The sequence below is a fragment of the Pezoporus occidentalis genome, unplaced genomic scaffold, assembly GCF_034315485.1.
Source record: "Pezoporus occidentalis ecotype Australia unplaced genomic scaffold, CSIRO_AGI_Poc_V1 ctg46, whole genome shotgun sequence".
Classification (NCBI taxonomy): Eukaryota; Metazoa; Chordata; class Aves; order Psittaciformes; family Psittacidae; genus Pezoporus; species Pezoporus occidentalis.
In genome coordinates this window covers 2,723,702-2,739,202 of record NW_026915791.1, presented here as the reverse complement: position 1 = coordinate 2,739,202, position 15,501 = coordinate 2,723,702, and the positions used below count along the sequence as shown (strand labels likewise).

The 15,501-nt window shown below is 43.4% G+C and overlaps 1 long non-coding RNA gene across 2 annotated transcripts; it reads left to right on the top strand.

Annotated features, from left to right (window-relative positions):
• Positions 1 to 1,227: 1,227 nt before the first annotated feature.
• Positions 1,228 to 13,855, top strand: LOC134172457 (uncharacterized). Of its 2 annotated transcripts, none has more exons than XR_009967929.1 (3): positions 1,228 to 1,460; positions 1,968 to 2,071; positions 12,829 to 13,855. It is a non-coding gene; the product is annotated as an uncharacterized LOC134172457 (long non-coding RNA). The 2 variants fall into 2 exon arrangements; XR_009967930.1 differs by having other exon boundaries at positions 1,968 to 2,080.
• The last annotated feature ends 1,646 nt before the right edge of the window (positions 13,856 to 15,501 follow it).

The following is a 15,501-nucleotide window of genomic DNA, read 5'->3' as shown; positions in this document are numbered from 1 at the left end:
CTTTTCTCCAGGCTGAACAAGCCCAGCTCCCTCAGCCTGTCTCCATAAGAGCGTCTTTGCAGCTTCCTCTGGACTTTCTCATTTTGTTTTTTCCAAAAAATGGAAACAATGTTTAACTTTATTTTCTTTGATGCTGCCATGGCATTTGCACTTCTTTCTTTTCCCCCCCCCCCCCCCCCCCCCAACTCCTTTTCCTAAGGTACATCTTTCATATATTTTCAGATAAAAAATAATTCAGTTTTTTACCTTTCCACATGAAATTCAGCCTTCTGCACTTTGAAAGCAATAAAAATACTTCTGGCAAAGTAATCTTCTCCTGTGCAAGATACCAGGGGAGGCAAAATTGGATTTTCCAACAGATTCCAGACTCCTGCTGCCAGAGGGAAAGCTAGGGCATGGAGCACCAACGGGTCTGCCCACCCATGTTGGACATCATAGACCTCAGAAGCAAACAATCCACCCCAGTTACCTGCTGCTGTTTGCTTTTACTGCCACTTACTGCCATTAAAAAAAAACAAAGAAAGAAAGAAAAAAACCTGAAATGAAACTAATACCTTACAAATATTGTCATTTCCAGTGAGTTTATTATGGCAACTTTAGCCTTACACATAACAAAAGAATAGGTGTAACTGACACCCATTTAGTGTGAGTGGTACTTCCAAAGTGAGCTCAGCCCTTTTTTTAACTTTCCAAGATAAGCTGTACTACTTACATGAGAAAGCCCAAAGAACCTAAAAAGTGTGTTTGTCAGCTCCAAATTTTAGATTTTAATTTAAAGTATTCCAGTTCAGAGTCCTGAAGAGAAGTAAAATTATAAAAAAAAAATCTGTCTTTAAAAAAGGCAGAAACGTTCAGTCTACAATCTCGTTTTGCCTGGTGAATGGCATGTTCTGTGGTGGCAGCTGACTGGATGCAGAGAACAAGCTAGGGAGCATGAGATGGTGGGGAGCAGCTCAGGCAGAATAGAGGAAGCACCCCAAACCCATCCTTTGCATCAGTCTGATCTCAGTGTGACCAGACAAGCCGGAGACTCCAACAGAAGATCTGCTAGATCCAGAGCAGCACCTCATCCAGCACACCATGCTTTTAGCTTACTCAAGTAAACAAATAAAGTAATGACCAATACTTAATGCCCAGCAGTAACAGTGAGGTTCAATTACAGCTAAGCAACACTTTTTAGAAGACACTGCTGCTCCTTTCTGGATCACAAAAAAAAAAAAAAAAATAGCACCGCTTTCTATCAACCCCTGCAATTTAAAGCTGGTCACAATGGGCAGGCAGCTAATAGCCATGCTCTGCTAATGAGACAAGCACTCACACAGGCAGCAGTTCTTCAGGAAATTGCCCATCACAGCTGGGCTCCTCCCTGCTCAGTTTGGCTAAAGTCTAAGGCATAGAGGGCTTCAGATAGTTGGTTACGAGACTGGAACCCTTTTCCCTTGCATTTCCGTGGGCTAAGGGTATGTAAAAGGACAATTTATTGTAGTTTGGGAAACTCACGATGGTATTCACGTTATCCTCAAACTCATAAATTCATGATGGTCACTGGATTATTGTTTCACATGATACTTCTGTTTAAGAAAAGTAGGTAAGTATTGTGTTAATGCATTTCTGCAAAATAGATGCAAAAATGTACAGTTGCAAATGGTGGATTGATGTATTGGTAGGATATGGGCTGGCTTTTTATCAGGGCCTGTGACTAGTTCTAGTTTATCCTATGCTGGTAGATTGCACACCTGATATGGGGGGCAAGGGTAAGTACAAGCTGATGCACTCCACAAGACCAGGTGTACTAAGTTAGGATGTAAAACAGCTGCCAGAGGATTTGGGGTTACAGTGCATCCCAAGTTAAATGCATGTTGGGCATGTCCCACTACTATGGAAAAAATAGTGTGTTGTAAATGAAAAGGCACAGACATGAACAAACTGTACATGAAACATGATGGAACACTTTTATTCCCTTAAAGAGACCTCAGCCATTTACTCTGGTCTCCCTCTTCCCATGACCACGGTTCCAGCTGAAGGACAATCAGGAGAGCCATAGAAGCCCCCAGGTGGCCTTAGAGGAGAGGTATGAGGGGTGAGTGGGATGCTTTCCACTGCATCCATGAAGGCTGAAAAACTGTGTTAAGGATCACTTTAAAATGAACTGTATTGTTTCTTCTACAGGTAGGTAAAAGGCAAGAGGGGAAGGAAGCAGCCTAAATTTGGGGTACATTGTGTTTACATGGCAAGATTTTGGTGCTGGGGGTGCTGCAGGGGTGGCTTCTGAGAGAAGACGCCAGAAGCTGCTCCTACGCTGCATAGAGATGGTTTTGACCAGCTCCAAGATGGCTCTGCCACTGGCTAAAGCTGATCCCATCCGTATTATGGTGCTTCCAGGTTAGTGAGGAAGGAGGTGAGGAGGTGCTATAGACACGAGAGTAGAGATTCTTCTGATGCCTATAGTGAGGCAGCCTGTGGAGCCTGTGGAAGTTCATGGTGGAGCAGATATCCACCTGCAGCCCATAGAGAGCCTGAAGCTGGAGCAGTGGCATGCCAAAAGGAAGCCTGTGCTGCATCAGACTCCTGGAAAGAAAGACCTGTGGCCCTGCAGAAGACTCACACTGAAGCAGACCCTTCCTGAAAGACTGCACCCCTGGGAGGGGCCCCATACTGGAGTAGTGAAGAGTGTGAGCAGGAAGGACTAGCAGAGGTGAAGCATCAGGAACTGACCACAATCCCTATTCCCTGTCTCCCCATGATGCGTGGGGTGGGGAAGGTAGAAGATTTGGAAGGGAAGTTGAGCCTGGGAAGAAGGGAGGGGTGAGGGAAAGGTGTTTTTAGCTTTGCTCTTATTGCTCACTATCCTGCTCTGTTACAATTAATTTCCTCAAGTCAAGTCTGTTTTGCCTGTGACAGTAATTGCTGAGTGACCTCTGCATCCTTATCTTGACCAAGGAGCATTTTTGTCATATTTTTCATAGAATCATAGAATAGTTAGGGTTGGAAAGGACCTTAAGATCATCTAGTTCCAACCCCCCTGCCGTGGGCAGGGACACCTTACGCTAAATCATATCTCCCAAGGCCTCGTCCAACCTGGTCTTGAACACTGCCAGGGATGGAGCATTTGCAGCCTCCCTGGGCAACCTATTCCAGTGCCTCACCACCCTAACAGGAAAGAATTTCCTCCTTATATCCAATCTAAACCTCCCCTGTTTAAGTTTTGACCTATTACCCCTTGTCCTATCACTACAGTCCCCAATGAAGTGTCCCTTCCCAGCACCCCTATAGGCCCCCTTCAGATGAGGTCTCCATGCAGCTTTCTCTTCTCCAGGCTGAACAGCCCCAACTTCCTCAGCCTGTCATCATACAGGAGGTGCTCCAGTCCCCTGATCATCCTCGTGGCCCTTCTCTGGACTTGTTCCAACAGTTCCATGTCCTTTTTCTGTTGAAGACACCAGAACTGCACACAATACTCCAGGTGAGGTCCCACAAGAGCAGAGTAGAGGGGCAGGATCACCTCCTTCGACCTGCTGGTCATGCTCCTTTTGATGCAGCCCAGGATACGGTTGGCCCATGTTCATTTTCTCATCAACCAGCACCCCCAAGTCCTTCTCTGCAGGGCTGCTCTGAATCTCTTCCCTGCCCAACCTGTAGCTGTGCCTGGGATTGCTCTGACCCAGGTGGAGGACCTTGCACTTGGCATGGTTAAACTTCATGAGGTTGGCATCAGCCCACCTCACAAGCGTGTCAAGGTCCCTCTGGATGGCATTCCTTCCCTCCAGCATATCAACCGAACCACACAGCTTGGTGTCATCAGCAAACTTGCTGAGGGCGCACTCAATTCCACTGTCCATGTCAGCGATGACGATGTTGAACAAGACCGGTCCCAACACCAATCCCTGAGGGACATCACTCGTTACTGGTCTCCAGCCGGACATTGAGCCATTGACCACAACTCTTTGCGTGGGGCCATCCAGCCAGTTCTTTATCCACCGAGTGGTCCATCCATCAAATTGATGTCTCTCCAATTTAGAGACAAGGATGTCGTGTGGGACAGTGTCGAATGCTTTACACAAGTCCAGGTAGATGACATCAACTGCTCTACCCCTGTCCATCAGTTCTGTAGCCCCATCATAGAAGGCCACCAAATTGGTCAGGCAGGATTTCCCCTCAGTGAAGCCATGCTGGCTGTCACCAAGCACCTTGTTGTTTCATGTGCCTTAGCATGCCATCCAGGAGAATCTGCTCCAGGATTTTGCCAGGCACAGAGGTGAGACTGACTGGTCTGTAATTCCCCGTGTCATCCATTTTCCCCTTCTTGAAAATGGGGGTTATATTTCCCTTTTTCCAGTCATTGGGAAGTTCACCTGACTGCTATGATTTCTCAAATATGATGGCCAGTGGCTTAGCAACTTCATTCACCAGCTCCTTCAGGACCCGTGGATGGATTTCATCAGGTCCCGTGAACTTGTGCATATTCAGATTTTTAAGATGGTCTCGAACCAGTTCCTCTCCTACAGTGGGCCCAAGGACTTCATTCTCACAGTCCCTGCATCTGCCTTCCAAGACTTGGGTGGTGTGGTCACAGCCTTTGCCAGTGAAGACCGAGGCAAAGAAGTCATTCAGAACCTCAGCCTTCTCCAAATCCCATGTAGCCAGTTCTCCAGAGAGCTTCCTGAGGGGGCCTACATTCTCCCTAGTCTGTTTTTTATTTGCTATGTACCTGTAGAATCCCTTCCTGTTATTTTTAATACCTCTAGCTAAGTTTAATTCTAACTGGGCCTTAGTTTTCCTAACCTGGTCCCTAGCTTCCTGGACAACATCCCTGTACTCTTCCCATGCCTCCTGTCCTTGCTTCCACTTATAAGCCTCTTTTTTCAATTGAATTTTCCTCAGCAGCTCCTTACCTACCCAAGGAGGTCTCCTGGCCCTCCTGCTGCACTTCCTTCTGGTTGGGATGCAACACTCCTGAGCTTGTAGCAGGTGATCCTGATTCACTTGTTCTGCTGATGGAGGGGGAATGATGGAGTGGCTGCGTGGGCACCTGTCAGCCAGCCACGGTCAACCTGAAACAGGAAAAATCCATACTTACCTTTAGGTAAGGCACCAGACATCCCAGACTGCTTGGAAGCTGCAGGCACGGTTGTACTTCATGGGGCAGTGACAGAACTGAAATGCGTTGGAGAAATGTGATGATGCTCATCCTTGAAGTGGTGGAAAATAGTAAGGATTTTCTTTGTATTTTGGAATACCTTGCTTCTCAGCCTGGCGCTGAAATTGCTGTAAGTGAAAAGATGCTGCCGAGAATGCTGTGGAGAAAAATATTTTGGTGCCATTTTTTCAGGAAAGCTGTTGGAAGAAAATATCTGTGGAAAAAATGACTTAAGGTATTGAAACCTGCATGGTGGGAGTGAGATGGGCTACCCATTTGGGCAGCTGGGGAAAGGATGGGAGGTGGCTTCAGGTGGGAAATGCTCCTTTTCTCTGATCTAGCAGCTATAGGATGCATTGTCTGGGAAATAAAGCAAGAAGTTTTCAGCCCAGATGTAAGGAGAAGGAATAATGAGCAAGACTTCTTGAAATTTTTATTTTTTGTTTGTTTTAAGATAGGCTTGATTATCTGTCTTAAAGGTAACTTCAGTGACTTTCTATAAGATGCTTCCAGATCAACACAGTGTGTGGTTTGTTTCTGATTAGGTTGGAGTTTGCAGTGATTTTAAGGCCAGATAGGTAGTTTGCTCTGAAAAGTTTGTAATGTTCACTGCTGCATATGCTGTTGCTTTCAGTGTAAGCCTTATACACATGTCAAAAATCAGATGTTCCTCTAATCAAAGGCAATATAGATGTCATGTTCATTTATGTAAAAATATTTTGGACTCTCTTTAGCTGAACTGAGTTATGAAACAGAAGGATTAAACTTCTACTTTGTGTTCAGCTGACCAACTTTCTTTGTGCTGAAAGGAAATAATTCTTCTTCCAGAGAAGAGTTCTCTAGTGCTGAGTTGTATATCAGTGTGGAAGTCAATATTCACCTGAATATTTGTTGTTACAAGTGCACAGTTTATATAGTTCACTTGACTTTGAGACAGTGCTGTCTGTAGGCAGGCATCAGTGTGGGATGTAAAAGAGTAGCTAAGATAGCTCTGGGGAGAGGATTTGGAGGAGCCTTTAGGAAATCTGGGCCTGTTTAGCATTGACTGCAGTTGTACAGTCTTAATAAACAATTTTCTTAATAAAAAGACTTTTCTGTCCCAGCCATCATGTAATTACTGAGTTCATAGCAAATGAAATGCTCTGACTGGTTGAATCTGTCAGTAACTTATTGCATACATCACCATCTGAAGGCTTATTTGTCACCTAGCTCTGCCTCCTCTTCAAGCTGAATATTTCATATTAAAACTGTCATTGGCACAGACTGGTGGCACTTGGGCTGCACTGTGCACAGGATCCATGGTGCAAACCTGCAGTAAATAACCCTGGATTCTGAATGATACACCAGAAATTGAGACAGATGAGCTAACATATGCAACTGAGTCGTGTTTCTGGAACACTACAGAATGGATTTAGATGCTTCTAGCCAAGATGCAAAATGGTCCCACTGTATCCAAGCATGGTGGGAGATATCCCAGCTATTAGAGATACCTCCTAGCTGAGAGGAGTGGGGTTATTCAGCACAGAGAAGAGAAGGCTCCAGGGAGACCATAGAGTGGCTTTCAGTGCCTAAAGGGGCCAATCAAGAATGCTGGAGAAAGGTACCTTATTGTGTTCACATATGTATGAGATGATGGATTTATACAGATGATAGAAACAAGGTAGGCAGCAAGGCTGGACTCAGAACAGGCTTTACAATGAAAGATAAAGAGTTTGGCCATATCTTGTTTCCAAGTTCTTCTGGGTTAGGGTCAGCCTGCTGTAATTTTCAGTTGGCGGGGATAGTGTGTCAGAGGCATCTTCTCTCTAGCATGATTTCGGAAGCCCCTGAGGGACAGAGAAATGGAAATGGAAGTTTTTGTTTTGTTTTTTACTAAGACATTACAATAATAAATGCAAATTAGGGTAAGGTTGCGCTGAATTTTGGAAGCAACAGGTTCTAGGGTTTTCCCTCTCTGTCTTGCATACTAGTGTACCTCTCTGTACTGCTCAGCAAGCTAATAGCAGCTGCCATGAGGCTACGTCCTTTCAGCAATCCTATACATTTAGTGTAAAAATTGAGGCGTTCTGGTCTGATGCTCTTAATGGCTACATGTTTTCAGTGACAGAGTCCATCTATTTTCCAAGCAGTGATAGTGAAATTTCCAGCTTTCTTACTAGATCTGATGAGGTATCAATCTCAGGAAGTGAAGTGCATTGCGTAACCAGTGATTTGCACCCCTACCTGGGGCACTGTTCTAAGAATACCTGGAGAAGGTTATTGTATTTGCTTGTTCCTTTGTAGGACAGGGACAAAGAGGGGGAAAAGCTGAGGTTGGTTTAGCTTGTCTAATGGCACAATGCTATTTCTGCTGGTGTTGCTTTTTCAGATGCAGAATTTCATTGGTATCATTAGCCTAAGAAGATATTGGAAAGGTGTTCTTATATTGCCAGTATCAGTGATAAAATGAGTAAATTTGGCATTGAGATATCTCCTGGGATTGTAAATTCACTGAAATGATCTATAAATAGTAGCACATCTATAATTTTGACAATGACCAACAGCATTCATTTATTTATTTATTTATTTATTTATTTTTAAACAGCAAATTTGGATGTAGAGTGAGACCCATGAATCAGGATTATCTGTCACTGTTTCTTCAGTGATACTTTGTGAGTTTTTTCACTTATTCCCAAGGAAAGACTAAATAGAAGTGGCACTTCCTATTTATATTTCTGAGGCTGGAAGTTCCCTGGGTAAGATCACTGGAAAAAAAGTTGTTCTTGGGGACTATTCACTGCTTCCTGGCACCACTCCAATATCTAGCTACAGGATCTGGAAAAGCACTGCCTCAAGCAAGTCCTTCAGGAAAGGTCTATAACCGCACAGTACCTGGGAGATCAGTGGGACCTGCCTCCATGGTGTCATATTGTCAGGCGAGAGGTGAAATGCATCTAGACTAAGCAGTGCTCAGCCTCTCCTGTATAAATGCTAAAGTGATCTTGCTGGTGGGTTCTCTCTTCCTCAAGAAGTGCTTTGACACTGACCCAGGCACTGGTGCATATGAAGGTACAGGCATCGGACTGCAGACTTCATCCTTGATCTTCACAGGGGATGCAAGATACAGGGTTTGATGTCCCTACAGTGATGGAGTTGATATTTTGCATATGGGAAAAAACCAAACAACCTTAGACAATTCCTTTTATCAGGCAGTTCTTATGAAATATATCCCCTGCTTACCTTACCTGATTTTCAATTGTAGTTAAAACTCAGACCTCTTCTGCCCTCTCAAAACCAGCTTATCAATGCCACAATATGTGAGCTGGTCCCTAGCTGATGTGCTGCAATAGGAGCATTGTGTTCATATTGAAGACAAATGACTCTCTGCTGCTGAACAATACCAGCTGATAAGTATCTTTGATCTACAACAGCCCAGTCCACAGATATAGAGTTAATATGCTGGCTGCTCATCTGGGACATTCCTATTGAACTATTTGTGCAGCTGTCTTAGATGTTTTAATAGTAGACCATCCTAATCTTTGCCTTTTTTTCCTACTATGGGAGGGGGTTGGGTGAAGGTCTGGGGATAAGCTATAATGCAGTATCTCTCTGAAAGGAAATGGGAAAATTCAGTCATGTTCCAGACCTTCTCACACCTCCCAACCCCATCAGAATCTCAGAAAATGGATAAGGGGAAGTTGCGATGAGAGGCTGAGAAGTGGGTTTTTGCAGCCTAAAGCAGCAGTGGAGGATCTTTCTACCACCTTCAGCTCCTTAAAGCAGCTTATGGAGAGGATGGAGCCAGGTGATTCCCAGGATGGACTGTGGAAAGGTGAAAGGCAGTGGCAGAAATTGATAATTTGATGTTATCCCCATGCTCAAGTGGACATCTTTGAATCTCTCACAAATGGATTTTTTCCACAACTGCAATCTGAATAGGATTGAGAAATTAAGTGTGGCAGTATGATTTGGGAAGATGTGAGCAGGTATGTATTAGCCTACTAATAGCTATCTGCACAGGGGCTGTAGATGTCCATCACTAGAACAATGCCTGTAGCCAGAGGACCAAGAACAGGGGAAGAACTTGTGATGTGCCATATAAAAAAAACATGTACTCTGTAAGCCCTTTAACCAAAATAGGTTAAAGTTTCTTGTCTATAGGTATTTACATGATGACTTGGTAATAGATGGATCTTCAGAGAAGCAGATAAAGGTATAAAAGCATTCAATGGGTTCCTCTGCAGCTAACCAAATCCAAGGAACTATGGATCACTGTTCCCCTGCGTCACTTCCGGCAATAAGACTGCTCAGCTGGTGGAGCATCCCTCTTGAAGCTGACGGGGTATGTTTGTTATTGGGTTTTGTTCAGTTTTGGGGGATGATGTAGTGTCCTTAACTCTGTTTTTTTGAAAGAGCTTTTCCCGTTTGGGAAGGAAGCAAAGCCAGGAGGGCCTTTGCCTGTGCCTGGGGCTGTGTAAGGCAGAGTGAATAATCCTGACAATACCTTCTGGCTGTTAAAGTCTTCAGGTGAGTGGTAAGTAATCTTTTTATACTTGCTCCTTTATAACTATGCGTTACCTACCCATGACTAAATCTAGTGTTTTTCTGATACTGTAGATGATGTACTGTGACTCATTCATTTCTCTGAAAACCTATTTTCTTTTGCCTCACTACTTTGGAAGCAGTTATATCAATTGCCTTTTTTTCTTGAACAATTTATTATTATTACAGCTCTCTTCTATAGATTTAAAATGGATGTAGTTAGTGATGCAGGCTATTAAAAAGATACTTTATCCCAAGTAACTGTGAGCATCTGGCTTTATCAGTGGTGATGCAACAATTTATGTAACTCCAAGTTAAGGAAAAAGCTTTAGGTACCATGTTAGAAACAAGAACTGAAGCATATTTTAAACCCAAAATGAACATGGTTTTCCTCTGATTGAAAAAGCACTTCTGTAAGAAAGGAGTGGCATTTTAGAAAAATTTACTCCCTGTCTTAACATACAGAAAGCAATGAAAGCGATCTCAGGTTTGGGTTGTGTGTGGTTTTTGTTTGGGTTTTTTTTTTGTCTGTTTAAATGTTTTTCAGAAAACATTTCCAATTGCAAAATTTTCAGATTTTCATCTTGCCTGGATTGAGTCAATGAAGCTTCCCTAATAGCAAAGCAGTGCCAACAGGGGATGAAGGCTGTTACCCTTTTGTATTTCCAGAGCAAATGTGGGAGATTGACAGGTTTACTGTTTTTTCCCCTGAGTCCAGAGGCCTGATTTCCTTGGCACCGAGTAACTTGCCTCCAACATGTCCAGGGTGTGTGAAACAAGCATGAGATGAAATACCACGGGTATTCAGGTGGGCAGTCAGAGCTTTTTAATCTCCAGCTCATTGATTACTTGCTGAATATCAGCTAGGTAACTTTGTACTTGGAAAGTAACGGCAAAGACAATAGATATAAAATACCGTTCTTGGGACTTGACTTTGCTTCTGAAGTTGACTAGCAACGTGTAGACAGGTAGTGTTTCTTGAGCATGGGGCGGACAGAGAGAGGGCTGGAGGGGAGGAATTTGTTGAGTTTTGCCAGAAGATTGTGAAGGCTATTCCTTGTTTCTCATAGTAGGAGGCATGTTATGATCTGGGTGTGCATCTAAAACAAGAACCAGAAAGAACTTTTTTGCTTTTATTTCCTTGTAATTCTTTATTACTTTAGGAGGCCAAAACTCTAGAGAAATTTGAATCAGATTAGGCAACATCATGCACACAGCCATCACCTGATAAAAACACTGAAAGTCTAAGTAGAACTTCCAAGGGTGGGGTGGGGGGGGGTGTCAAACCTGAATGAGCCAAAGTTAGTTACAAGGGTGTCAGTTCTCAATCTGTTTCTCCTAAAGACCCTCAGGAGAGTAAATAGCAGCACCTTCAACAGCCTGACCATCACTTCAGTATGTGTTTCTTAGGGTGCACCCACAGCAAACAAAGCTCCCATGGGCCCTGGGGAAGATGCTCTCTGCACATACCTTTCCAGGCCATCTCTTCTGTCACTCCTGGATCTCTGAATTAGTATCTGCTACTGCATCTTTATCCTGTCTGTGTAACAGCACAGACATGCACATATTTCCATTTAATTCATCACAGTGAGGGTGGTTCACTTGATGGGTGGGTGCTCAATCCTCCTATGTCCAAGCTTCTTAAGCTGGAGCATCCACTGGTCTGCACCATCTCAGATGCAAATTGCTGCACAGCTGCAGCAATTCATACACCTGCTATTGCTATATGAATGTCTCTAGATAAGATGTGAATGTGCACCAATAAGATGGATTTAATTTTTACCCTGGGAACTGTGGATAACTAATTAGTGGACTCATTGGAGTGTTGCTTTGCTCTATTATTTCCTTTTTTTTTGATTGTGTCAGTTTAGGATACTTCCACTGAATTGCATCAGTTATTAGAAATTTTCTACAGTGATCTTTAAATATTATCTGTGTTATAAACTTTTTATGACATTTTTAGTGGTAAATGATGAGTTTAATCAGACTCCAGAGGAATCTGACTAGGAGCTAGGAGAGCACTCTAGGACAGGGGCTCTTCAGAGAACATAAGTGTCAGGTTCCTGGGAGCTTTCATACTCTTCTGAGCTAATGACAAATGCTTTTTCTACTTCCACCCTAGAAAAGAGATTGCTCTCCCACCATGGTTGTCTGCCGTGTGAGGATCCTTCTCCTGCAGTCACAGCATGCAGCTGTCTCTGCTTTTGCTGCCGTCACAGATTACATTTGCTGCTGTAGCAGCTTGGAGCAGTTATCTCTGTAATACTGTCTAGCCCAAGCTTCAGCCTGCCTGTGGCCTTCACACTACATGGTGTCCTGGTGCCACACACCACAACCCCTTAATCCTTTGTGTCCTCATGAGCCCAAGAGGAAGTTAATTTCCTTGGTAGCCGTGCACCACCAGATAAATTAATCTTTTAATTTCTTCCTCCAGGGAATGCTGCCTGAGACTTGGCGGAAAACATCTCAAACACAATATATCTAGAAGTGAAATACATTAAAATTGCAATTGTGAACAAGTCAAATTACAAGACTCTTCCCATGTATTTCTCATGTGATCTACCCTCTGGGTCTGAAGCTAAATATGCCATTGTAATACTGAATATCCAGCATGGCAGATGTCTCTGAAAATTTGCTGTAATTGGGGATGAAAATTAAGATTTTGTAATTAATAAATCTTTGTACTGTATAATCTCAGTAACTTCTCTTTTAAAATTTAAGCTCGCCAGTTAACTAAAGGGAGAACAATGGATGTCATATAGCCAGCCTTTAGGAAAGCCTTGGGCTCTGGTCTTCAACAGCCTCCCTGGGGAGGCTGTGCACAGGGTAGGTGCTGTATGGCGATGAGAACTGGGAGAGCTTCTAGGCTCAGCAGTATGAAATCCAGAGAGTTATGACCAGTGTCTTTTGGGGTCAATTGTTAATACCTTGGCTGAAAATGTGGAGAAGGGGTGGCTGCAGCAGAGGTTGGGCTTCTCGCTGAGGAGGTGAGGACTATGGGCTGAGACCACAGTGGAGGGATGGGAGCTGCAGGTGGGACCAGCAGCAGCCAGCATGGAGGTCAGGGTGGTCGCCCTTCAATCATGCATGGCTCACTTACGTTATTTTGTGAGGTAAAGCACACTTATTTCAGAGTCTGTATGTATTTAACCTTTTTTCTTTCCCTTCAGAGTAAAAGATCTGAAAGCTCTACATTAAAATTTAGAGAACATAAGCTGCCTGGATCGAGATCCTTCTGCATAGTAATGTGCTTTCCACAGAACTATAAATGTTAAAACACAAAAATTACTACCTGCATTTTGGAGCAAATCTCTAAAGATAATTAATGTACAGAGACAATTTTTTACTTACGATTATGCCTTCAAGATGTATGGCTGTTGCCCTCAGGAAGAAAAGATCTGCATTATAAAATTTCTGCATGATAGTGGTTGCTTAAAGAACCGCTGGTGATATGGGAGAGATGCTGCCATTTGCTCTGAAAATTCCAGGAATGATGAGAGGTCGTCATGACCAAGACGTCACTTCTCATGAATGAGGCATGCAAAATATACCTTTTTATGTGGAACGATTTATTTAAAAGATAACTTCAGTATCAAAAGGACAAATGGAAAAAAGTTGAATCCCTTTTCTTAAAATAAGGAAATAGTCTGGGGAATGGATGGCTAAAAGCAGCTTAGCAGAAGATGCTTAAAATCACTCAAATGGTTATGAAAAGTGCTGGCTAATGTTCAGAAGAAAATCATACTCATAAATGATGTTCAGCACTGGCACTGCTGGTGTGTGATCTGCCCCTGCATGCCCCCTTCAGCCCTTCCACATGCATTGTAAGAAGCTAAAGAGGCAGCGTTTCATGGATAAGGTCTAAGCCCAGGCAGGGAAAAGCTTCTACCCTCAAAGAAGGCTACAATTAATTAATAACATTTGACTTTCAAGAGCATTGTTAATGTAATGTGTATTTATTATCAGGCCGAAAGCAAATCAGGAGTCTAGGTGAGGCACCCAGGATAGTGCAGCGAAGCAGTGGGGTGGAATGGAGCCCCAGGCTTGAGCTAGAAAAGTGGCTTGATGCATGGTGGACTAAGTGCTGCCTGTGAATAGGAAAACCTATAAAAATATCAGTACCCAAATTCCACTTAGTTATCTCTGTACAGAGCAAGGTAGAACAGCAAAGCAATGCTGTCTTTTTTTTTTGCTAAAAGGAAGAATGTTGGGGGGAGAGATAGTTGCTTATAAAGGGCAGATGTGGCCATTCCTGTGCAGCTCCTGCAGGGACACAGGTGAGCCTGCATCTGAGAAGGGCTGAGCTAGCACATCCTTCAATGCCACTGCCAGGTTTAACAGAAATGGCAGCTTGCTTTCCATGCTGGGAAGCAGGAGTCTAGATGGATTTGCTGGGTGGCAAATATTGATATGAGAAGTAATTTAACCTGCTTAAATCCTGAGAGAAGCCCAAGAGATAAGCTACATACTTCAATGACTTTACATGAGGAAAGTGCTCCGATCTGAAAATAATACTTGAAGTCAGCTGATTCCTTTCTTCAAAATGAAAAATAGTCTGATATCTGTAGAGTTGATGACATTCTCAGGTGCTGTTGTATTGTTTTTTTTATAGAGACTTTACTTTTAAGACTGCCTGGGGGAAAAGATGTTTTTGTTGGCAAGCCAAACTTGTTTGCTTTGGTAACTCTGGCAATGGAACTTATGAACTTGTTTTGGTTTAAGAGATGGTTCTTGACTGGAATCCTGCAGACGTGCATGAGCTCTGGGTGCTGCAGGGAGCATGGCTGGCAGTGTCCACTGAGGCTCTTGGGACCCTCCACTACAGCAAGAGCTCAGAGTAAAGTGTACACAAAGGACATTAGTCTTGATGTAGATGCATGTGCTGGATGTGGGGAGCTACTATGGGGAGGGTGGGCAATGTAGGCAATCAGGACCCTGTGCTACACAACCGGCAACTGGTATGGAAAGGATGAGAGTGTGTTACTTGCTGATATGGTATATTACAAGGGTGAAATCTATAGAAAAGAAATGCATTCCTTCATGTAGAGAAGTTTGCTGTGACAGAGCTAATTAGGCTCCTTGGGGAATCTTTGCAGAGCTAATAAGAAGCAGAACTAAATGTTGTCTTAATTTACCCTCAAGCTCACAAAAATGTTGTTCATTCATGTTGCACTAATTAAACCAACAGCCATTAACCCTTTCTTCAGAGGAAGAGACCCTTGACACTAATGAAGAATTAAAGCACATGCTTTCCAGTGAGCATCTTTATGTTTCTGTGAATCTTCAAGCACTTGTCTTCATCCCATAGTGAGCATTAGTGGTGTTATCAGTATGAAGGGACATTACTCCTCTGCCCTTTCTGACTACAGCTGTTGGACAGGCATTTGCTGCCCAGCATCCCAGTATGTACTGTGCAGCATCCCTGGCTCAGCCACTGTGAGGTTTGAGCTCCTGCTAAGCACAGCTCTCGGGAGATGAAGCCTGGTTTTGAGGGCCCTCTGGTCGTATCACAGGTGTTTTGTGTTTGACTGTATCAGTTGGTACAAGAGAGCTCTGGAAGTTCTGCAAGCTTGTGCTAATGTTCAGCTGTCCCTGTTCCAAAATTATGCTTTTTCATGCCTATCTTGCAGCTAAGAGATAGCAAGCACAATTAGAATCTGCCCAGAATATGTTCTTACAAGATTTCAAGTTCAGTTACAGAGGTTCTGGTTTGGAACAGTCCAGGCCAGGTTTAGGCAGCAGTTCAACCTTGGAGTGCTCAGCCTTAGCTCTTAGCATTACTAGATGTGCACTCATCTCTGATAGTTTGCAAGTGACTGGTAGACTATCAGAGCTGTAAGCTA